Genomic DNA, 25,309 nt, shown 5'->3' on the forward strand with positions numbered 1-25,309 from the left:
GATTATCTTTATACAGATGTTATCCAAAATAGGAGGGTTTCATTTTTTTACTGGAGTTTGCAATAATTTTTGAAACCCCTGAGTCCTCCTTATTCTATTGTCATGAATTAGGTTATCAGTATTTTTACTCCCAGAATACAGGTATAGAGATAATACAGTTCCATACTTGATTCAACTATTCTCAAGTGGATCTTTATATAACCATTAACACTAATCAGACCATAATACAGGTTATCAGTATCAACAAAAATAAGTGTTGCTAAGCACCAACTGTCAGTAAGATACTGTGCTCAATTTCTTGCTTAAGAAAACCTATCAGCCCTGGTACTGACAGCTTACAAGGAAGGGATCGGGTATAAAACTAAAAGGTGAAAGTTGTCATAATGGTATAGATAAGAGCACTGGAATCTAGAAGAAAATATAATCACTATACTTTATGTAGGCGGACAACTCAAATCTGAGCCTACAGATGAGAGCTAAGAGCAAGAGCCCCAGAAGAATTTCAAATTAAGGGAATATGATGATTAAGGGTAGAGAAGTAAGAAAAGTGTACCATAATCAGGCCAAATTAGCAAACTAGATGTCTTCACATAAGATATTCCTCACATAAGAGGAATGGCAAAAGAAAAAGTTGGAAGAGTTAAAACCAGAAGCAGAGACTGTGAAAATTCATTCTCCACCTCCTACATTTTTAAACAGCATACTAATTTTGGCTGGGTGCATTAACATGCTGAGAAAATCACATTTTCTCAGCATTCTTTGTATCTAGATGTGGCCAGCTGACCGACTTCTGGCCAGTGAATTGTGAGGCAAAGTGTTCTATGGAATTCTGGGTAGTTTTCTTAACAGGAAGTAGGGCTGCCCCTGAAATATACACACAAGAGTGAGATAAAGCTCTATAAGGAAGAGTTTTGGTAAAGATACATAGATAAAGACAAGTAAATGTTAAAAAACTGATTGTTTTCCTTTAGTCAACCTGTTTACCAGCTTTGTGAAAAACAGCATTAGTCAGATGATAAAAAAAAATTTTCTCATAAGGATTTTGGGAAACATTGGAGCACAGATAGTGCTCTTTTTTTTTTAATACCTGAGTAACAGGACAATGTACTGAGAAAGAGGAGTTTGCTCCTAATCATCATGTGAGACAATGTGATTCTGATAGAATGAAAGCTAAGTGGGGTACCATGTTGGAATTTCACAGATTTGCAACTTTGAAATGTATTGGAAAAAAATAAGTTTCCTTGTAATTGTCAGAAAATGAGGAATCTCTCTTGTTAGGCTTCACAATTTTGACTTTAATGGCCCTGGGCATCAAAATGGGAGTCTAATTACTGAAAGAAAGCAAAAACACAAATGAAAAGGGCTATATAGACCCCCATATTCATTGCAGCACTGTTTGCAAAAGCCAAGTTATGAAAACAACCTAAGTGCCCAACAACAGATAAATGGGTAAAGAAGATGTGGTTTGGGGCCTCCCCGGTGGCGCAGCGGTTGAGCGCTGGATTGCGAAGCTGCCCGCAGCCTCTGCGGCTCCGGTTCGATCCCCGGCTGCTCCCCGGCCACCGGAGGAGGGTCCCACATGGCCCGCAGACCTCTCCTGCGGCCCGCTGCTCCCCTCAGCAGTGTACTTCGGTCCTTCTGCCTGCTCTGCTCCCCGCTCTGGCTCTGGTGAATTCTCTCACCCTCCCGCGCTTCTGACTGTACCCAGTGCATGTATAAACAAAAAAAAAAAAAAAAAAAAAAGATGTGGTTTGTATACATACTATTCCTCAGTTATTTAAAAAAAAAAAAAAAAGATGAATTCTCACCATTTGCAACAACATGAATGGAACTAGAGGGAGAAAGACAAATACCAGATGGTTTCTCTCATTTGCAGAATATAAGAAACAAGAGTTAGACAAAACCAAAATAAAACAAACCCTAGAAATATGACTAAAATTGAGGTTACCAAAAGGAGAGGGTGGAGAGCAAATGCAGGAGGAGACCCAATGGACTATTGCGGAGGATTCTAGGTGCTTTTGTGGCAGGTATGCTGTGGTAACACACATCTGAAGAAGAATGAACCTATACCTCTAGATCACAGTGTTGTAAATCAATGTTACCTTGACTTAAACAAATGATACAAAAAAGTATATTTAAAAAAGGTCAGCAGCTGAAGATATGTATAGAACTAGTCATATAATAATGGAAGCTCTTATTAGGTAACTGAGAAGCCACTGAGTAACGCCGGATTTTGAACAGAGGATCTGAAGACTTTTATGCAGTCACTGAGATGTGAATTATTGTGACTAATGTCAACATATTTCCTCAGGGGGTTTGGGGTACAGTGACAGGCACACTACATAAGTGTCCATATCCCTTAGACAAGAACCCCATTAAAGTTAACCAAAAAAATTCAGAAAGGATGATCTGGAATCTACTCAATGGTGTTGAGAGTCCCCCCCCCTGGATATGAGAAGGTTGCATGTAATGACGATGACTAGGAAAGGAAGAAAAACTAGTACTGGTGTCCCATATAGGAGGCAGGTATATAGCAAGGAAAGAGCCCTGGACTTCATTAGAAATCCAGAGCCCTGGACAAGGGCAAGGTCTCAGGAGCAAGAGAGGCAGTTTTGACATCTCACAAGATAAGAATGGACTCACCCTTGAGAAGTGGTCATCTCTCTACACAAATTAGTGTAATGCCCTCCATAGTTTCTAGAACAGGAAGAACTTGACATTTCCAGAGCCGTGCCCAAATGCCAATGGGGCTGAATCAACATTTCTCCCACAACCCCCAGCAAAGGAAGGAGCAGAAGACTCACCCATTTTGCCTCATTCATCATAGCATCTGATGAAATCATGAGCGCTCCTGACTGTCCTCAGGTCAGTTCAAGGAGACTGTCACTTAATCTAAGAGGACACAGAGTTGCTTTGTATTTGGTGTTAATTAATCGAAGGTAATTAATTTTTATTTATTTGGTGTGCTAGGTATGCATATCATCCTAAATTCAGGTTTTTACTTATTTATAGAAATGAAAGCTACTATCAAGAAGGAAGGACCACATCATTCTCTATTTTATGCTGCCCTTTTGAAGTCTGGTGTTATAAGTTTATCGATCACTCAAGAGAAGGGAGAAAGGGAAAAGGGAAAGAAATATAGAAGGAAGAAAATCAAGAAGAGAAATAGTGAAAAGACCATGTGTAGATATACCTGCAAGATATAGAGAACTTAATCTTAAAATCCTACAGAGTTATAAACTACTCTGCAAGTTTTGACATTTTGTGTACAAGCATGATTAGACTGTCAAAGTAGTATTCTTACATCTAAAACATTACTATATTTACATGAATTTTGTCAAACCAAAACTATTTTGTATTTCAAAAAGATTGTTCTAACACTCTGTTCAATTTAGTTAAAAGAATCAGTGACCACTTCAGAATTCCTCTATTTCATTATACATTAAAAAAAAAAACCTCAGGATATTTGGCTTTAAATACTTTTGTTCTTGTTTTTAATTTTCAATTTCAATTCCATTGAAGTAAATTAGGTTTATATAATTGTATCTGCCTTGGGGGAGGTAAAATATACATTGGGGTGGGAGAATGGAAGGAGGCAGGATTTTGGGAACATGTTATAAGGTTCTGATTAGATCAGATTAAATGTGAAATTTCCTTTAATCATTCTCAGATATGTTCCACATTCAAAGGAGAACTCTGGGCTAACCAAAGAAATCTACATACTGTTTGTGTTTTTGTAGCATCTGAGCATATATCACCAATCATTTATTATTGATCTTCAGAAAATCTTTTAGGTTATATCCAGGTATCTAAACAACTGGAATTGTTTTTAATAATTCATGTAAGAAAACTGCTTAGACACTGATAATTAGCATAGCCTAGAGGTAGCATACCACCATACTATCTGCTCTGTCCTATTGAATGGTCATGGAGACCATTTATTCCTACATTTATTCAAAATCCATTTATTCAGCCTAATGCTGGCTGCTTGCTGGTTGAGAAAAAATGTTAATAGCTAATCTTTCTAGAGTGTTTATGATAACCACTGTGCTATGCATTTATGCAATCTATAACATTTAGTTCCTACAATTACCCTTAGAAGAACCACTATTTGAATTAGAATTTGAGAGCTAAGAAGACTTTCCATAGGCAAAGAATAAAGAAAATCAACCTTGCCAGTTGAGGAAACAGCATGAGCAGGCACAAGAAGGTAAGGATAGGTGGGGAAATTATATGGCTGTTGCATTGGTTTCATAAAGGACGAAAGGCTGAAAAATTCATTTGGAGACTTATCCCAGGCTAAAGGGGTTTGGAAATTTATTCCAACAAAATAGACACAGAGAGTATTTGATACTTCTTCCTGCTTTTATCTGGGCTACTCAAGATTGTGGACCAAAGATTTACTCTAAGAACAGGACAGAGGTCCCAGCATAGAATTCAATTTGAGAAAAACTAGACTGACTCTTCCAGATATCTTGACAATGAACACATCAAGTTACAACTCTATGCAACAAGCATCGAATAGGTGTCAAGCTCTGAGCCAAGTGCTAGAAATGCAAAATATAAACAAGTGAAACACATTCCTTGCCTGTAAATTTTTATAGTTTAGCAGAGAAATAAAACTGTTAAATGAACAATTACAATTTGGTGTGTCAGTATTTAGTCTGGGAAGTATGGAGTACCATAAGGATAGTGAGCACCAACATCTGCCTTAGCATAATGGTGCCCAAGACCTTGCCCTTTAGAGAAAATGCCTCCAAGACCTGAAGTGCAAATTGAATTCAGCCAAGTAGGGGAAGTATAGGAAATAGCCTGTGTAAAACAAGGAGGTATGGAGGCCTCCCTGGTGGCACAAGGGGCTAAGACGCAGCACTATGAAGGTATCCACAGCCACTGCAGCACGAGTTCGATCCCCAGCCAGGGGCTACCCACATAGCACAGCAGACCTCTCCTGCCTCACCCACTGCTCCCCTCAGCAGTGTATTTCGTCGATCTGCCTGTTCTGTTCCCCGCTCTGGTGAATTCTCTCACCCTCCCACACTTCTGACTGTACCCAGTGCTTGTATAAATAAATCTTTAAAAATAAATAAAATAAAATACAGTGATAACAACAAAACCCAGAAGTGTTTTTGAGAGAACCCTTAAAAAAAGATCACATGGATGGAGCTAGAAGGGATAATGCTAAGTCAAAGAAGAAAGGAGGAGAAAGATAAATACCAGATAATATATGGAATGTAGAATAACTAAACTAAGGGTCAGATAAAGACAAGCTGTAAAACTAACCCTTGAAAGCAGACTACAGAACTGAAGCATCCAGAGGGGGAGAGGGGGAGGTGGGATAAGAACAAAGGAGGAAGAGAGCACAATGGACTATGATGGTGGACATTGGGTGATTTGGTGGTGGGCTTACTATGCTGGCAATGCCTGATGGGGTACCCAAGTATTTACTTCAATTAAAAATTAAAAATGAGAAACTGAAGGAAGAAAATATTCACTGAGCATCTGCAGAAGGTACTTGGCATTTTCACATGTGATACCTTACTCAATACTCACAAAAGCCCTATTGCATAGATATTATTGTGTTACTTAAGAGAAACTAAGACTTTAGAAAATCAAATGGGTGGCCCAATTTTACATGATTGGTGGCTAATGGAGCTGATATTCAATACCTCGATCTACTTAAAAATCTCTACCATTCAAGACAAGATAGCACACAGACACCAAACAACCTACATTTTATCATTTTGTTCAGGCATTCTTTCAACCTGATAAAGCAGTTATCTACATTCTAATGTAAAAGTCCTTGGAAATTATACATTACTCACATTTTAAAATATCTTGTCTCTTTTCATGTCTGCATGTACTACCCATGATCTAGGATCATGGGAAAAGAAAAATACAGATACATGAGACCTCTAATGCTACTCCACCCCAGATTCACCAACTTTCCCATTAATTTACCTATGTACAGACACACACACCCACCCACCCACCACCCACGCCCCCGCCCCCGTGGGGGTGAAAAGAGGCAAAGGCAAAAATTACAGAACAAAATTATTTCATCTCCTATAAGGTAGATAGACCACAATAGCAGAAAGAAAGACGATCAGCTAACCACCCCATTCCATTTCCTCCCTCTGTAGATATCTATTCTTAACTATATGGTGTGTGTCCTTCCAGACCCTTCTCTATGCACATATACACAAATATTAAAACATATACAAATAGAAAGTATATGTATATAATTGTGTTTATATTGTCATATATAGACACATAAAAACTATATAAAAATATATATGTAACAATGTGATATTATACAAATGATCCAGTCCTTTACATATTAACTGTAAAAATCTAAACTGATTCCTTTTACTTGATGAAAAATATTCTATTGTATGAACACATTATTTGCCAATGTTGCTGTTAATGGACTTACTATATTCTCTGTTTTACAGTCACAAATAATGTGTATAACTTGTATATTTATGTATTTCTATGTTTTATTTCTAGACCTGAAATTATAGAATTGAGGCCATCCACTCTTGCTACTTTTCCAGTCACATAAGCCTCACTCACCTGTGTTTTTGGTTCATTTAACATGTTGAACATTTAAATGCTCCCTGCAGTTCCAAGAGGGTCAGAACAGTCAATTTGGAATTGCCATTCAAATTCACATTTAGGAAATTAAGGAGTTCTCCTTCTCTGTGTCCATGGAGATAGGGTAGAAGGGTGGGTGTGGTTTGCCCATTGAATGAAACAAGTGACCTAAAGCTGTCTCTAGGAGAGGGCCTATGGAGGTAATGCCTCAAGCTTGTCAGAACACCTCCTGAAACCTCACATGGCCAATTTTATAAGGAGGCAAGATATCACATTTTCTTTGATTACACTGAACTTGCAAAATGACTAATCTCACTGTTCAAATATCACTTGTATTCTAAGGATAACCTCACTCTATGCTCAAAATCAGAGTTCAAGGCAGCCTAGGATCTCAGCCTGGAGTTTAAGTGGTTCGTGGCTCCCTCCCAGAGCCCAACCTGAGGAGCTTCAGAAGAGCACAAAGCTCAAAACTGGAATGTCTAAATTATCTTCTTTGTTCTTATCTATATATGTGGCTTCAGAGACTCAACATTTTTATATCTAAAATGTGAGACTCAAACTGCTCCTGAACCTCAAAGACCTGCCATAACAATCAAATAAGACAATATATGAGGCAATGTTTATAGCTGCAAAGTGCAATAGATGATGGTGGAGAACATGGCTAAAGTCCACCAACTATACATGGTTCATATGCAAATTATCCTATTTTGTCAAAGTTCATTAAATATCAAATTTAAAGCTTAATTCATTTGTTTTTATAAATGCCAACTTTAGCCTTAGAAACCAAGGAATAACCCAAATACAATGCATAATTTCTTGGGATTCAACAGGAATATTCTGTGGAGCTAGCAGTTTACTAATAAGGTCATCTGTGCCCATGGATATGGAAAAACAAAAGTATGAAAGCATCAAGTGGGAAAATCCTGAGGCCACATAGGTTGCTTAATCTTTGTGCTAAATAATGTCAATCCCCAGGCGCAAGAAGAGAAACACATACATGTTCTTACTTGTGGCTCAACTTTTGGGTGGTGTGTCAGTTTATGTGAATGCCCACTTTATTGGGAAGTAGATTGGGTTGACCTGGACTTAAAAATGGTCCTCCCTCATGGTGCTCTCATTGAAGACCTCTGCAGTCTTTTTCCTTTTGTTAACTGAAAAAGCTAAACTCCTGTCTCAATCCTGTGATTTCCACAGTGGGTCCTAAAAAACTGGAGGAAAAAAAAATCCCTGAGGTTCCTTAAGCTGAGATTTTTTGAATTGTGTTGCTTTTCCAAAACCAATGGGGGAATAAAAAGGCTGTGAAAGAGATGGGGTTATGAGTGGATGGAAACACAAATACAATTCCCCCCTATAAAATTATTGCATAATGGAACTTCTGCAAGATTGGAGATTACATAAGACATAAAAGAAATGATTCCAAATCAAAGCACTTTATTTGTCAAAGTAACCAAAATAGTTGTTTAAAGCACACACGCACACATGCGCACGCACGCACACATACTGTTTTTCTAAAGCTTGATATTTTCTGCCTGAGTCTTTTCTTCTCACTTGGCAGCCCTGTTGTGTACACGATCTCTACAGGAATGCAGAAAAACCACCTGAGGGAGAAAATTACTAATCACTAAAAATTACTAATCACTCTCTCACACTAAACAAATCCCACCGGGAGGTTTTTAGTTACACATCGGGATATGGGTTCTTTTTTTTCCTCTCAGGTCAATGATACAAAGGCATACAAAATAAAATAAAAGGAAGCATGTCACATCTTAATATGCATTAGTGGGGATATTTTTACATGATAGCATCTAGGTCTCAGTCCAAAATAAAGGCAAAGTAGACTGAAAGTCTCTAATGCCCACCATTGGGTCTCTCAGAAAGAAAAGAAGTTGGAGAGAGAATCATACTTCCCACAGCATTGAATACTGTGCCTATCATCCCCCGGCAATACCCCTATCATTTACTCTAACATTCAGTGACCTTGTTTTCACATGATATTTAATCACAAGCTCACTGGGTGACTGTCATATATTATTTCATTAAATAGATTAGTGTTATTTATGGCGGTCTCCACCAACTTACATTATATCTTCATACAGCTTATCTCATACTTGTTTATCTTTTACTTTTCTTTAGCCCATTGTAAATAGCCTAGGCCTGTGTACCTACTTAGTTGATTAGAAGTTAAGCATATCCAATTCAATGGTCATATTACAAATGAGAGAAATTAGTAGAAGCACTAGAATTCAGAGTTTCTTTCATTTGCGTGCCCCTTGGGTTCTTTTTTCTTTTGTATTATTGTTTTGGCTGACTATAAAACATAACACCATTCGCCATGAAAAAAAAAATAATGTTTAAGCAAGTCAAAAGTTTACAGAGTATAATGTGAAAGTTCTTCCCCCAGTAATCTACTCTTCTGAAGATCAGTGTATATAAATACATTCTTTGTATTTAAATGTAGGCATAGATATAAATATAAATATGTCCACCCAAGTAGAATAGTAATGTTTTGTAATTTTTTACTTAGCAAAATATTCAAAATATCTCCCTATATTAATAGAGTTACATCCTCCTTTTGAATAGTGACTGACTATTCCATTCAGGGGATGTTAGACTTCATTTAAATCATTTCCTGTTAGTGGGAATCCTGTACCCCATTTTCACTCTTATTAAGTGAAGATGAGCTTTCAAATACACTTTGAATTTTTTTCTGATCTTCCCCTGAAAATAAATTTCTAGAAAAAAGAATCACCTTATCAAAATATATGACTGTTAAATTTTGATATAATATACCTTGCATAAAAATTGATTCAACATACATACTTTCTCAGAAGTACTACATGAGCAATATCTTTACCTTTGCCAATAAGGAGATGTATGGCAGACATGTAATGTCATTCTTTCAGGTCCATTTCTTTATTAGTAAAGCAGACTTTTAAATGATGGTTTTATTATTGCAATGAAAAATAATTTTCAGATTGAAATTTTTTCTTATTGGCTATACCCATTCATCACAACATTAAAGAATCATTTCCATTTTATAGATGAAGATGAGTTCATGAAAAGTTAGGTGGATGGCTAAAAAAGATTAGTTGAGAAGGCTCCCAATTGACACTTTCTGAAAAGGGGAAAAAAAAAAAAAGAGCATACTCTGTGCTCATGACTGAAGTAGAAAGCATTAAATGACTCACATTCATTCTATTCTAACCAAAGTCATTTAGAGTCCAATTGCATACGCTACAAAAATCAACCTAACAAAGCCTTTGCGTTCCAAAACTCCAAAATCTAGGCCCCGTACTTTGCCTACTGCATTAGCAACCAAAATACCAATAGTAATTGTAATCAATTCTTCTCTAGTGGGCAGTGCATAAATTAGAACAGATTATGTTTGGTGTTGAGAAAAAAGTTCAACTCCAGTGAAAACTGAGCTGTATGTAAAGGCAATCCGCCTCTGCCCAGTGCCTGTAATAAGCATGGCGTTAACTGAGGGAAGTTTCTCAATCTTTAACCTTCTATCATGATGTCAAGGAAGAGGAACTACCTGAGGACAAAATGCAGGAAAGGGTGCATTTCAGAGAGAGAAGCAGGGAAGGGGGAGGCAGGGGTGTGTGTGCCAGAGCTCACATGTTAAGCTTCTACTTCCCTGTGACAGTGCACTTTGCAATTACATTTTGGCACTCAGAGTAATTAAGCAACATCTGCTAAATATCCCGTCAAAGGTGTTTCCTTCCCCCATCCCACCCCCTACCGCCACATACACTGGTTTTGTTTTTCCCCATCTTTATTTGGAGGCTTGTTGAGGCCTCCCAGTCACCACCTGTGTGGCAAAACCAGCCTTCCCTCAAGATCAGCCGCTTTGCAACCGTGCACAGGTGTGTCCTGGAGCAATCTCGGCATTCTTGTTTTTCACTTAGGCAGAAAGAAAACACAAAGGCAGAAGATTAAGTTATACCTGGCTACAAACAGATGAGAGGGAGGACACAGGAAAAGCCATGTAAGCCAGCACCACATTTAAAGAAATGCTACTGAAGGGTTCCTAGTGATGTGGTTGGGTTGGGAATACACTTAAAAATAACTTCAGAGACAGAAGTATGACTTTTATGTGACATCAATTAATTTTAGTTGTTATGGAAATGGCAAATCTGATAAATGTTATTTTTGGAGGGAAAGAAGAAATTTGACATGTACTGAGTACACCACTGCATGGTATGTAGTGTTTATATCAAGACTTTTTTATTGTTGTATTTTGCCTCTCAGAACACAAAATACATGAATCTATAAAAATAAGTCTCACTGGTTTCTTATCCCAACCCTCACCAGCTTGCTGGCAGTTCTTGATGCCTCAGATCTGCTATCACTTAATTTGAAAACTTTTCTCCACTTTTGGTATGCACACGCACGTGTGCTCTTTCCCTCTCTCTCTCACACACACACACACACACACAGTGTGATAATATAGAAATGCTGTATTTTAGCATTATTTACTACATTCAAGTTATGTAAGTAATCTAAGTACCCATTGATGGAAAAAGAAGTTATGAGATATTTATATTCACAACTTCCACATATATGCATCTACAATGGGATACTATTCAACCATTAAAAAGGAAATCTTGCCATTTGTGTCATGAACGGACCTTGAAGGTATTGTGCTAAGTAAAACAAGTCAGAGAAAGAAAAATCATGTGATCTCACTTATATCTGGAATCTCAAACAACAACCAAGCTCAAAAATATAGAGAACAGACTGGTGGTTGTCTAAGGTAGGGAATGAAAGGAGGAAAAAATGAGTTAGGAAAGTTAAAATTTACAAATACATCATTAAATAATATACAGCATGGTGAACATAGTTAATATCATGGTGCATATTTGAAAAGTTGAGTAGATCTTAAAAGTCTTCATCATAAAAACTTTTTAATAACTATGTGGACAGATATCTACACATATTATGGTATTTATTTTTGCACTGTATCCATATATTGAAACATTATGGTATTACCTAAAACAAACATAAACATATGTCAATTATGCCTTCATAAAAAATGTAAAATTCTACATCAGAATGTACACAAACCCAGGAACCACTGAGCACTCGAAGTAAGTGCAAATCCAAGAGATAACTACAACATATTGTGTTGAAAGAAGGCAAATTAAAATCCTTTAAGAAGGAAGGATTTTTTTTTAAGCAGAGGACAGAAGATTTCTCCCCCTTTTCATCTCCCCCTCTCCTCCCATGTTGCATTAAGATTTCCACAACTTGGGCAATTGAAAAACCAGTCCTTAGCTAGAATATTACTCATTCTGTGGGTTAAGATTTCTCAGGCATTGGCATGCCAGGATATCAGAAAATCAGAGAAAAGACCAGAGCAATTAATTTTTCTTATAGACTGAGTAATTAATAACAATGTTTTAGAGAGTCTTTCTACTCTAAGCAAACTCATGCTTGACTCTCTTTCTGGATTTTATCCCTGAAAGTAGAAATGGTGATAGTGAAACCTTTCCTGGTAGAAATTTATTTTACTCTTGCTAGCTGAATGTTTGTTGGCTGCTTCAACCAGACTAACAGAATTTAGGCAGCCTTCACTCAGGGATGGAAAATCAAGAAACATAACTACACAGTTCTACAGGATGCTGCTGCCTCATTAATGGCAAATGACGTGAACATGGACTCCCCCAGACCTTAAAGCTACTGAATTATGACAGGCCATAGACTGAGCAGAATTGGAGAGGTAAGAAGTGCAGAGCACTGTGGTTAGGAACACTGGTGCTCAGAACTCTTGGGTTCAAACCCCAGCTCAGCTGCTTACAAACAATATGAGCTTGGGGCAAGTCATTTAATTCTCTAAGCTACTATTTCTTCATCTTCAAATGAGCACAGGACCAGAAACTTTATTGTGAATTTACTGCTATCATTGAATGGTATGAAGCCCATGATGCTGTTGGCTGCAGTGTCTAGACCAGTGCTTAAAAGAGCTGGCACTGCTATCCAGCATCATCCTCTAGGAGAGGACATCTGACTTGCCACATATATATCCAGGACTGGGACTCAGTTAAGTCCATTTCCCTAGTTCCATTCGTAGGTGGCACCTCTGCTACCCATCAGTTCTGCCATCATCAGGCCCAACTTATTAAGAACAACAAGTCAGTTTCCCATCCAGCCCAGCCCCACCCAGCTCTACTTGCCCAACCTTTATTTTATCCCAGCCCTGCCCTGCCCTCCCCAGCCACCCCAGTTAAGTCTCAGTGGGAGGCTCTAGATTAGCCAGACCTGAGCACCAGTCTAACAGGATAGTGTAATCCAAAACCAAAACTTTGACCCACAAACCCTGCTTGAAAATTGCCATCACTGCCACCAACAGGCTGGGCTTTCAAGTTGGAAGATAAGAAGGCAAATAAGAAAAACAAGTGGTCACCAACAAGCTCTGCCAAGCAGCCAAGTAAGAAGTTTGCCAGGGTTCTCTCAACAACAAACCCAACCAACAACTTCACAGTAGAAGCCAAGCAGGGCACCCAAACCACCAGCTCCAGGGCTCCCCAGACACAGAGACTGTGCTTGAGGAAGTGAGAAGCTGCAAAGCGAGGTAGAGCAGACAGGGGTCTGGACAGAAAGAACTGGAGGAGGTCATATTACCAGTTCTGCTCCTGTCCAGGTCACAGAATTCTGTGCTCAGTGCTGCCCCACCTCCTTCCCAGGAGAAAAGACAGACAAACACTAAGATGTGGCAAGAGATAAACAAGTGAGTGGTAAGAAGTTTCAACACCATATGGGAAGAGGAGTAAAGAAAAGATTTTGAGGTATTTGTCCTGAAAAAGAGGCAGCTCAGATGGGATATGTCAGGCTGCTCTTAATTGTTGAAGTTTTCTCAGCTAGAGAAAACAAGACTTGATGTATACAGCTTGTATAGCACTTAAAGGCAGGCAAATTGCAACATAATACAAGCAAGGTATGTCCAGCTGACACCAAAGTTGTAGTGGGAGAGTTCAGTTAGCCTTACTATTGTCAAGGAGATGGTAGAAGTAGTGCTGGCAGGATTCTTGCACTGGGGAAGGGGGTTGAAAGGATGACCTCTGACACTGAGGTCCCTTTCCATTCTGACATGTGAAGTGCGACGAATGAATGAGCACACCAATGGACACTCTCCTTCAAAGTTAATACCAATTTAGGTTTCCTGCCCTACTCCCATCACTTGATTTTTTTTTTTAAATAACTATGACCTAAATGTTTTCTAACCCTCAAATCCAATAACATTTCAAGACTTATTATTAGCTTGCTAAAAACATTGGATTACCTTTCCCTTTTTCGTTCATTTTAATTCTAATGCATAGGAAACAAAAAACACTGGAAAATGATGTTTGAAAAATAGATTAAGACACCATCCTTTCTCCCCTAAGAGTTCATATAACTCAATATGGAAACAATCACAGCTATAGAAAAGAATGTGAAGAGCATGAATAGAAAATATACAAAATTATGTATGTACACATATGTATGAGCATGTGTGTATACATACATATGAATATATACAACCAACATAAAAAATATTCATATTCACCAAAAAAATAATTTCAGTTCAAATGAGCTAGTCAATTGTGCCTATAATAGTGGTTTTTTTTTAATCAAATATCCAAACAGATCTGAAGCCCCATTTTTGTGTGAATTTTAAGCACAAGGGTGTTTGCTGCAGAGCAGGGAAGCATTGTGACCCCTCTTCTGACCTCTCTTTAGACAGAAACGATTGACAGTGGAGAAGTTCAATCACAGCACTATTACTCATTTGAGACAGGTTCATTGGGCAGACCCTCTTCTGGTATTTAGTTGTAGCATTAAAAAAGGAAGCTGGCACAATTTTGCACAGAAATTTCTTCCAGAGACTTCATGAGCACTACGTGTTTTATTTGCTGAAATATAATTTTTATCTTTCTGAGAAAGGTACACATGGATCTTTGAGATGTACTAGAAAACAGTAGCTAAGGGTAATCACTTGCTATTTTCAGATCTTTCAAGAAGTTAAATGTCATTAAATGGTAAGTATCAGGACCCTTTAGGCCTATAACAGGAAATCTAGCCAAGTTTCTGAAAGCACAATCTCAGATAGCTAATTTCTTTTTGTATATGTTGCTTATAAATAAATTTTTAAAAATACTAAAATTTCATTTGATGCATGTGAAAAAGCTTATATGAAAAAAAATGTTTTGGAAAAATTTCTAAGCAGAATGTAAAGGGGATCTCTGGATATCTTAAAAGTTTGAGGTTGCTTTCCTCATCCCCCACCAGTGAGAAAAGTCAGGAGCAACTGAGCAGAAGGCAGGGAAGAAATACTGAGATGAGGAATATATGGAAAGAAGGTGACAGACACCTCTGACGAGGTGTAACTGAAGTGAAGGAATAGCTACAGCAGGTTAAAAAATTATGTAAGAAGGAAGTCGAAGCAGGGAGTAGGAGATCTGACAGATGAAAATGGAGGGAAAATTCAGTACAGTCAGAAAAAGGATGTGTTTTTCTTAAGGCGCTTTCCTGAGTAGTTTTCTGATGGCTCTCTCCCTGAAGGCAGGGAAATGGTCTATTTGTTTTGAATGCTCCTTCTTCCCAGTCATTGTTAACTGAGCTTGTTCATTGGAATGAATTTAGAGAACACTGAAGTTGTCCTTGTTTTCATTTTTAAATTTTAAGTAATTTTGATTCTGCCAGAGTATGTTAATTATAGAAAATTTAAAGAATACAGTGGAAGCAAGGGGAGTAAAATAAAAGTCCTTTTACCTACCTCTCACATACAACACTATTTAAGTTTAGGTATAAATCTCCCCATTTTTTCTATTGTTTTTGTTTATCAAATGAGTGAAACCAGTATGCAATATTGGGATCTTATGCAATATCATTTTAGAAAAATGAAAGCAGAAGAAGTAAAAGTCATTTGACATTTTCTAGATTTTTCAGGAATATGAAGCTTTCAACGCATTGTTTTCCTTAAAAAAAGAAAAAGTCAATTCTGATTTTGTCTGGCATAAGAGGATTAAATAGCCAAAAAAAAGGGGGGGGGAGGGCCTCCCTGATCGCGCAGCAGGTTGAGCGCAGCACTGTGGAGCTGTCTGCAGCCTCTGCAGTGTGGGTTTGATTCCCGGCTGGCCAGGAGATTCCCACATGGCACACAGACCTCTCCTGTCTTGCCGGCTGCTCCCCTCAGCAGTGTATTTCAGTCAGTCTGCCTGTTCTGCTCCCCACTCTGTCTCTGGTGAATTCTCTCACCCTCCCGTGCCTCTGGCCTGTACCCCAGTTCTTGTATAAATAAAAAATATTTAAATAAAAAAAGGCAATTTGTGTGATATTAAAACCAGGAAGTATGAATAAGAATATAACTTATAAATATATTTCATTTGATTTTTAAAAATAGTGTATCATTTATGGAAAACAAATGTATAATTGGTTAATCAAATGCCATTACTCCAGTTATCAGGGTACCAATTCCCATTCAAATCATTAATAGAGATTGTACTGCATTTTTATTTTTTCCTAAACAAGTCAAAGGTCATCAGGACAAACCTCCCCAAGAAATGACATCTAAACTGAGACCTGGGAGTTAAGCAGACAGATGAGAGCAAACTGATGGCTGCATCTGGGACTATGGCAACAAAGAAAAAGCGTTTCACATAGAAGGAATGGGGTGTTTGAGAGGAGAGAGCATGTCCCATTCTAAGACCTGGCAGGAGTCAGCGTGAGTGGATGGGGGTTCTGAGATGGCACGGCATGAGATGAGGCTGAAGAGGGGTGTAAGGCAGGGTCATGCCTACTTCCTCGCCAAGTCTGGCACACACTTGTTCCACATAAGAAATACTAGTCAGAGAAGTCAGATCTTTGTGAGTCATAAGGAATTCTATTTGTAGAAAAGTCACTGATCTGGAACTTTCTACATTGTAGCACTCTATAATGTATGGTGAAGTTTATCATTGCCACCAACATGCCAACATGCAAATTCTGTCAAGGTTGGCAAAATCAACTAACAAGTGGACTAGCCAGTTAGCACTTGTACAGTCCTCATTATGTTCCAGGCATTGTACTAAGAACTATGCATGAATTGATTCATTTAATCTTCTCCATAATCATATTAAATATTTTAGTCCCATGTTACAGAATGGAAAACAAACAGAGAGGTTAAGTAAATTGCCCAAAGTCACAAAACTAGCAAGTGGCAGACAGGTGATTTTTACTCCAGTAGTCTGGCTCTTAAGGACTACCCCAACATCCTCTTCATGGGTATCAAGTACCTACCATATGGCCTGCCTTTGCATTGATGGGAAACAAACCTTGGTGGGAATATGTTCCAGTGCCAATATCAGGATTCTGCTATGGGAGACACAGCTAAATATTGCAATAATTCATCAACAGGTGTGCCTTACTCTGGTCAGGAAGCAACAATGGTCGCCTCTGGTGTTTGTGTAACACCTTGTCATTTACCAAGCACTCCCATGTTGTCCCTCAGTCATGGTTGTTACCACAGTCCCGTGAAGCCAGTAAGACAGGATTATCCTGAGACTTAGACTCTGAGCAGGGATATCTAGTCTCAACCCCTAGGGTCCTGATTCACAGCAGAGGACCCATGGTGGCTCACATCACCTGCCCTGGCCTTGGGTTGGAACTTCTCCTCGGCCAGTTAGAAGATATTTAATTCACTACTTATGTTGTCCTCTGTTTCAATTTCCTCACCTTGAAAGTGGGAATAAATCTACCACACACAGCAATTGTGAGGACTCGATAAGAGGTCAAAGGCAAATCAACAAATTCTGTTTCTTTTCGTCTGTCAACTACATATGTCTAACCATAAGAAGGTATTTGCCACATTTATCTTCTTATTTAAATCATAGTTTATATGTTGTTATCTAAAGAAATAAATGCAGCAGCATGAATATTCAACACCCCCTTTTCTCCCCGCCATTATTTTTCACAAATTCTGATATTTCTGTTTGGTGTTTTCTTAAGTAGGTCGCTTAGAGTGTAACTTCCAGAAAATGAGGGTGTGGGGTGGCAATGGAGGGTGAAGGGCACAGGTTCCTGTCAGATTTATGAGGTGGCAGAGTGGCTGTCATATTCAAACAGCTAGAATTGAAAGGGACATGCCCCAGTTTCCCTGCCCAGAGGCAGCACCACACAGGACCCTGCCTTCCTAAAGCCCAGCCTAGCAGGTAGGTCATTGGCTCATACTTCCCCAAGCCTAGATTCCATTGTCCCTTGAAGCAAAAAAAGTCTGCACTTAGGGGCAAGATCCTCCATCAGAGCACACAAACTCCCAGCCAAGCGTGGCCATCCCACCACTGACCCTTTGATCTCATTCTGGCAGCTGAAGCTGCTGAAGTGTGTTCTGTGTTCCCCTTGCAGAAGCAATCAGCAGAAAAAGTTGGGAATTGGAGAAATTCACTGTCACCTTAAAAAAATCTATAAGAAAACATATGCCATGCTTTTTATGTGAAATAAATTCAGAAGCAGAAGTGTCTGAGGGAGAAAATGAGTCTTTGAATAGAAATCTGCAGCAGGGAGAGAATGGAGGGAAAAGGCCAAATTTTGAAAATAACTACTTTCTTTGCTTTTCTTTCTTTTAAACACTGCCTGTTCAAGCAAAAATAAGCAGTCTCCAACAGCATCCTCCCGTCAGCTCTTCCTAGGGCCTCTAAATCCAAGGAGGAAGAAATGGTGTAGTTTGCTTTGCATCTTTCTGCTATATTTCTGTGGCATTTGATTGCCCTGGTGGTATTTACCTCACAAATACAGCCTAGTTCAGGCCAGAGGGGAGGCCAGGCCAATGAAAAGAACTCCACAGGCTAGAGGGGCGCAGGCTGGAGGCCGAACAGTGGAAGTCTTTTCAGAGGCAATCAGTAAGAGGTAGTGGTGCTTTGGCTGCAGAGGATGCAGTGTTTGTGGGGGGATGGTTACAGTAGGCACAAGAGACAGCCAGCCTTTGGTTACAGACAAGGACTTCATTATCTAGGAGGGTGGGCCCAAGAATAGACAGCCTCCCCAAACCTGCCTCAGCTGGAGCTCAGTTCACCTTGTTTTGAAGGAGTAGGAGGAAAATACCGCTTTTCATACAAATATCAAAATACAAAAAGTCTTTGACTTGCCGCTCTCATCCCTAACTTCTATAAGGGCAAGAACTGGCTTGTTCACAATTGTATCACTGCACCACATTACAGGCACTCAATTACACTTTGAAATTTGGGGAGGGGGGATGGAAATAGATGCTAGATACCTACTACCAAGCCGGTGCCCTCAAAAGCTCCTATCCATAGCCCATGCCCATTCATTGCTTTCTGAAATGCTTTGGTCATTCACATGGATAGAAAATGTTGGTGTGTGAATCTGAATATGAGCTGAGCTTGATTATGTGTCTGATTATGGACCAAACAATGGATTTTGGTGTCACAAAACATCTGGTTTTGATTTCTGATTCTACCAAGCAGAAATACTATCTGTTCAAACATGGACAATTTTTTTAACATCTCTTAACTTTCTCATTTAAGAAATTGCAATGAAGAGAGGAGTCATGGAACCAATAAAAAGAACAAATGAAATCATGTGAAGATGATTATGAAGCAGCAGTCCATGAGTTGCCGTGCCATCCGGTTTTCCACTCCTGCACTCTTCAACCCAACTCTTCAAATGAGACCTGGGCTCTACCATGCCCCAGTTCTACCTCAAACTATTGCACGCAAAATTCTTGATTTTTCTAAAGATCCAATTCTTAAAACACAATACAGACGATTTCAGAAGACTACAGGCGGAGACTACTAGAAGGCCCCCCTTCTACTTCTTCGACTTCTGCCCTCAAACACTTCATAAACAAGAGTCATCTACAAGCTGAGAGATGTGAAGAGCAAGCTAGACCCAACACCCTGGACCCATAGGCCAAGTTCCAGGAAGGAGAGGCTCTGCTAGAGAATAATGATGGGACATTCATAGGTTTGAGGATCCTTGAAGAGAGGGGACTTGAATACCACTTGTTCGAAGAGCATCTGCTAGATTTTAGGGGGTCTCAAGGCTGAATTAGGGGACGCTGCAGGAAGGATACAGCATGCATCCTTCTGGGGAGCCAATAACAATGCATTTTTCCCCCTACTAAATTGTCAGTGTGGAGAGGGGTATGGCAAAAGACCAAGCCAACTAGCTATAAATCTTGGGAGAGGGAACAAGATCTCAACAGATAAGGATTCAGAAAAAGATGCCATCTTATCCTCAATAGCTACAGAAATGTTCTCTAATCTCTGCCATTTCATTGATCAAGGATCAATATCAGGGGAAAAGTAGGGGAAATCCAGATTTGCATGGTCTTAAATATGAAATGACTAATGTGATGACCAAAGGCACTGAGTGGACATAGATATAACTGGAAAAGTTTTACATAAAAAAGTGAAGGTTTAATATAAAATTTAACTTGGCTTTTAGAAAAATAGTAATATTCATGCTTTTTCGTGGGCCTTGAAACTCATATCCACAATAAATATAAAGCACCTAAAACAAGGCCGAATACAAAGGTGCTGAAGAAATTAATTTCCCTAGCCTTAATTACAATTTTTTATGCTAATAATTCTCTTTGAAGTCTGTGACATTTGTAGCTTCACCTAAGGAGCCGTTAGGTTTACTTTGAGAATGCATGCAAATTGGTCAGAAATAACTATGATACCCAACATTGTCCTTCCAGGAAGTGATGTAATTAGTAAAAATATTGTCATCATTACCAATGACCATTGCCCAGGTGGCAATTAAGGCAGAAAGGCAAATAAGACCTAAGGACTCTACTAAGCACCAGCCACCTTCCTCTTTTCCACAACTCTCACACTAGTTAAGCAACCATTTCACGTGGATCTCCCTGTTTCTGCTCTTGTTCCTACTATCTACTTTCTACACAACTTGACCCTTTTAGAGCATAAACAGGATTGTGTTTCTCCTCCAAAGAAGCTTAATTCCCATTACCCTTTTCTCCCTTCTGGTGAACTAGATCCCAAAGACTAGAATAGGAAAAGGGAACATTAATTTTATGATGGAGATCTGATGGAGAAACCTGACAAATCTACCTCAACCAAGTAACGAAGGTTAGCATTACCAGTGAGGTAACATGAATATCCAGTATCTCTATGAGGTGATGAGAAGGGCACTTCACCTGTGGTGTACTTTCCAAAATCTCAAAGTCCTAGTCTAATCTTGAAAAAACAAGACTAACCCAAACTAGTGGACATTCTATAAGATATATGACCAATACTCAAGATAGTCAAGGTCCTGAGAAATAAGGAAAGATAGAAACTATCACAGACCAGAAACTAGGGGGAGGGGGATTAACTAAACACAGTATAGTACCATGGACTGGGTCATAGAACAGGAAGAGGACATTAATGGAGAAACCAATTAAACCCAAATAAAATCTGAAATTTAGTTATTAGTAATATGCCAATGTCAGTTTTCTCGGCTTGACAATTGAACACTGATAATTTAACAGTGAAGGAAAATGGATAAAAGGCATACAGCAACTTTCCATACCATCTTTGCAATTTTTCTGTCTGAAATTATTCCAATAAAATTTTAATTTAAAAACCTATGTAGAGATATAATTTTTAAGTATCTCTATGATCAACCTTAGTTTTTGATACTCCGTATCTGTAAATGATGGGAAAGATTTTAGATTCTTTTGTTTTCAGGTAAGCTACTTCCCCAATAAAATTCACTTGCTTTTGGTTTAAAACACCAAGACACCACACAACTCCCACATTCCCAACTCAAAGTTCTTACCATGGCTGAGAACATCCTATATAATCTAATGATCTGACTATTCTTCCTCACCAATACCCTTGCTTCTGCCTCAGTCATTCCCATCACCTTGCAGTTCTTAAGCACATTTTTACATTTAAGCACATTTTTACTTTTTTTTCTCATACCTCCACTCAAATGTCACTTTTCCAGAGAGGCTGTCCATGATGGCACTAAAATAACTCTCATCCTTTACCCACCCTCTAGCCCTTGTTTTTGTTTTCCTAATTCCCATCACCTAACATATTACTGGTCTCCTTTAGATGGGTTTTTGTTTGTAGATTTTGTTTTTTTGTTTTGTTGGTCACTTTTCTCTGAGGAGATGGATTTTCTGTTTTGATCACTGCTGTGACCCCATTATTTAGCAGTGCTTAGCACATTAGAAGAGTTTAAATCTGTTGAATGAATGAAAAAAAATGCAGTTCTCGCTTCAGTCCATGTCTCTTCAGGTGGCATTCATCCCATTTTAACAGGAAAATCCAGATTGCCTTCTATACCCAGAAGATACAGATGATAGACATGTTTTATGTCAGTGAAATGAAATCTCCTGTTTTGGACTAATTATAAGAAGCTATTATAATTAGGGCATTGTTAAATTAACCAGAAAGCTTTTGCTACCTCAGGAATAAAGTTTTTCCCAAATGATTTGGGCACTGCTGATAAACCCATGGGAAATGGACAATATTTAATGGCAGCAAATGTCAATGAAATGGTTTTAGTTAGGATTCATTAATACATTGTACAAGCGTCTTTTAACTTATTGGCATGAATAAGTCAGATTTCTGACTGTAATTTTTATTTTCAAACATAGTCTACATACCACAGACTCAGTGCTTTATATAATGGAATTTTCTGGAATGATGGAAATGCTCTATATCTTGACTGGGGCAATAGTTACATTGGATGTTTATCAAAATTCATTGGATATTATAATTAAGACCATGCATTTAATTGTATGTAAATTTTGCCTCAATTCTCAAAGTATGGCCCTATATATAAACATATCAAGATGTGAGGTTATATTCCTAAAATATATGTAGTATTAAAAAACAGTAAATCAAGAAAGTTTTATTTTTAAAAAAAAGGTAGGGCCCTAAATTGATTATAACCCCATTATATACAACCCAAGTTAAGAAATGCATATATTTATAGCTATCAATTATGAAGAAATATATTATCACAGGGATTAACTTTAAACTGTATTTTTATTTGGGAGTAATTAGCCAAAAAACACTATACTATATTTACCATTATCATCACCGTTTTTGAAATACAAATCATCTTGAAACTGTTACCCTCTTGCAATAAAATGCAAAACAATCGGTTGCAAAATATATCTCCCCAAATCTACTATCTTAGCAGCACAATCTAAATGGAGTCAAAATTTACCTGAATATTTCCAGCTGTGAGGCAAATTTCATAAAGAAAACAAATAATTGGAATTAAACCAGGTTAATTGGAATTAAACCAGGTGAAACCCCTATTTCTTAAAGGGAGAAATTAAGACACCTGCAGGTAATTAACACCAATGGAAACATACAGTAATGAGTAATGAGTCAGGACTGCAAGCACTCACCCTGACTCTGGGAATGACATGAGCATTAAGAATCCCAAGAGTAAATTCACTTTTAAAATTATTCCAATACAACATTGTAATATTTTGGTCTAAGTTGCCAAACCATGACCTTTAAGGATCTGACATCAAATTTTCCCAAGAGGAAACCTACATAAAGGTAGATTAAATATTTGCTACACTTCTATCTTCAGTTCCACAAAGATGACTCAATATTCTATCAATTGCAACAAAGAAATGTAATTTATTATATTTTTATAAAAGAAAGCCTCTTCCGGTAGATTTGGGGTATGTGAGGCTGGCATCCTTTTCCTCATAAGGATCTGGTTTAGCCATCAGTGTTATTAACCTTACTTATGTACTTCACAGCATTTACCACTATCTGAAATTGTATCACATATGTTTGTTGATTGGCTTGTTTATGGGGCTTTTTCTCTATTGCCATGTGAGCTGTTTAAGACTTTGACTGTGCTGTCTTTGTGTGTCCCTGCACATGGAATAGCTGTCAGGCACATGATAGGCACTAAAACTGAAATAGTGCTGAGTCCTAAGGCAAGTTAGGGTTAATTAAATGGGACAGTGCAGGCAGGGGCTTTGGGAGTTAAATATGCTTCTGAGGGCAGAGAAATCCAGAAGGACTAACAAGGACAATAAATGTTAAGAGAACTTGGACAGAGGAGGTAAAGGAGAAACTCTAAGATAAGAGCTGGGAAAATGGACACATCTGCCTAAAGGAGTGTGGCCACTGGGAGAGAGAGTCAATCACGAAGAGGATGATGAGATTTTAGAATAGAGAAAAAGTTTAACTGCTCCCTAGACATGGTTCCATAAAAGCTTCTTTGACCCTCCCAGGTACAGAGTACCTGGGAGTCTTTGCTTTCTTCCTTTAAATAAAATTTCTACTTTCTTAAATGAAATTTGCTTCTCTCTGCTTACTTGTCTAAAAAGCCTGCAAATTCCTTTTTACAGCTTCATGGGTCAAGAAACTGGTGGTTCAAGAGCTAAATTCCTGGCTTTTCACAGCTAGACAACGGTGAAAATCAGCAGCAGCAATGAGAACAGCACATGCTGGCTTCAGTGCTATAAAGAGGGACTATAGGGCCTCCCTGGTGGCACAAGGTGTTAAGTCACTGCCAAATGAAGCTATCCACAGCCACTGCAGCACCAATTCGATCCTGGGCCAGGGAGGTGAAAAACATGGTGCAGCAGACATCTCCTATCTTGCCCGCTGCTCCTCTCAGCAGTGTATTTTGGTAGATCTGCCTGTTCTGCTCCCTACTCTGTTTCTGGTGAATCCTCTCAGCCCTGCACCTCTGGCCTGTACCCTATCTCTTCTATGCATAAATAAATAAATCTTTAAAAAGAGGGGGGACTACAGCATCCAAAGGACCATAGCCATAGAGGACAGGCAACTGTCTGCGGGTTCTCATCCATGCACACAATTGCAAGACCACTTTGGCCCAGGGAACAACAACAATGGGGGTTATTTAAAAAACAGGGGAAACCAAGAGTTTCTAAGGCCACAGGTGGCAGCTAACTTACCCCAGAGAGTGTCCAGAAGCCCTAAACAAAAGGCTGCTCATCCAAGATGGCTCATTCCTGCCAACGAGGGCCTGCAGCAACCGGCACCTGCAAGCAGCAGGCCAGGATCCAAGTCACAGCAGCTGGAGATGCTTGCAGCAGGGGGCCGTTGCGATGACACTGCAGCAGCCCACAGCCACAGTCTGAAGGTTGGGATGGACAATACCGGAAGTTGGACCAGACAGCAATGGAGGCAACAGCACTGGGATGCAGTGTCGGGGTCAGAAGCAGTTAACTCTCAGAAGTGACCAGAACACAGAGAGCTGGTCACCTGTCAAAGTGCTGGGTGGCATGGGAAAGTACAGCTTGTGAGCTGTTGGCCCACACCAACAATAAACAGCTGTTTAAGCTGGGTGCTCCTTTTTAGGCATGTCCAGGGGGTGGCAGCCCCCAGCCTCTGCAAAGCTCTTTTGCTTCTCCACGAAGCTTCTCAGTTTCTCTTCTTTCTTCAGCAGTCAGCTGCTACATGCTTCCTCTTTCTCCTGAGGCTAGAAACAGAGTCCTTCCACAAGAGAGTCTGAGCGTCCCAAGCTTCTGCCTGCTCTGACTTACAACCTCTTTCAGGGTTCCCCCAACCTCCCACCAGTCTGATTGGATGATTTTCAATCCTGCGGCTGATTGGACCATTCCCCAACCAGCTCATAGCTCACACCTGATTGCTCCACGCTAAGATCCAGGCACCAAACCCATGGGCCTCTCTACTGCCTGCTGCTAGAGCCACAGCATTAGGCTGGCCCCTCGGTGGGGGGAGGGCCGTGCTCCTCCCTGCAGCCCTAA

General features: G+C 39.1%; 1 long non-coding RNA gene across 1 annotated transcript in view; it reads right to left on the reverse strand.

Annotated features, from left to right (window-relative positions):
* LOC129146724 (uncharacterized) overlaps positions 1-25,090 on the reverse strand; it is a 155,514-nt gene extending 130,424 nt beyond the window's left edge. Inside the window, exon 1 of the long non-coding RNA XR_008553820.1 lies at positions 24,494-25,090. This is a non-coding gene — a long non-coding RNA (uncharacterized LOC129146724). The remainder of the gene's footprint in view (positions 1-24,493) is intronic.
* Between the last annotated feature and the right edge of the window lie 219 nt (positions 25,091-25,309).

This window comes from Talpa occidentalis, unplaced genomic scaffold, assembly GCF_014898055.3.
Source record: "Talpa occidentalis isolate TD23 unplaced genomic scaffold, MPIMG_talOcc4v2.1 talOcc4.4, whole genome shotgun sequence".
NCBI classification, from domain to species: Eukaryota; Metazoa; Chordata; class Mammalia; order Eulipotyphla; family Talpidae; genus Talpa; species Talpa occidentalis.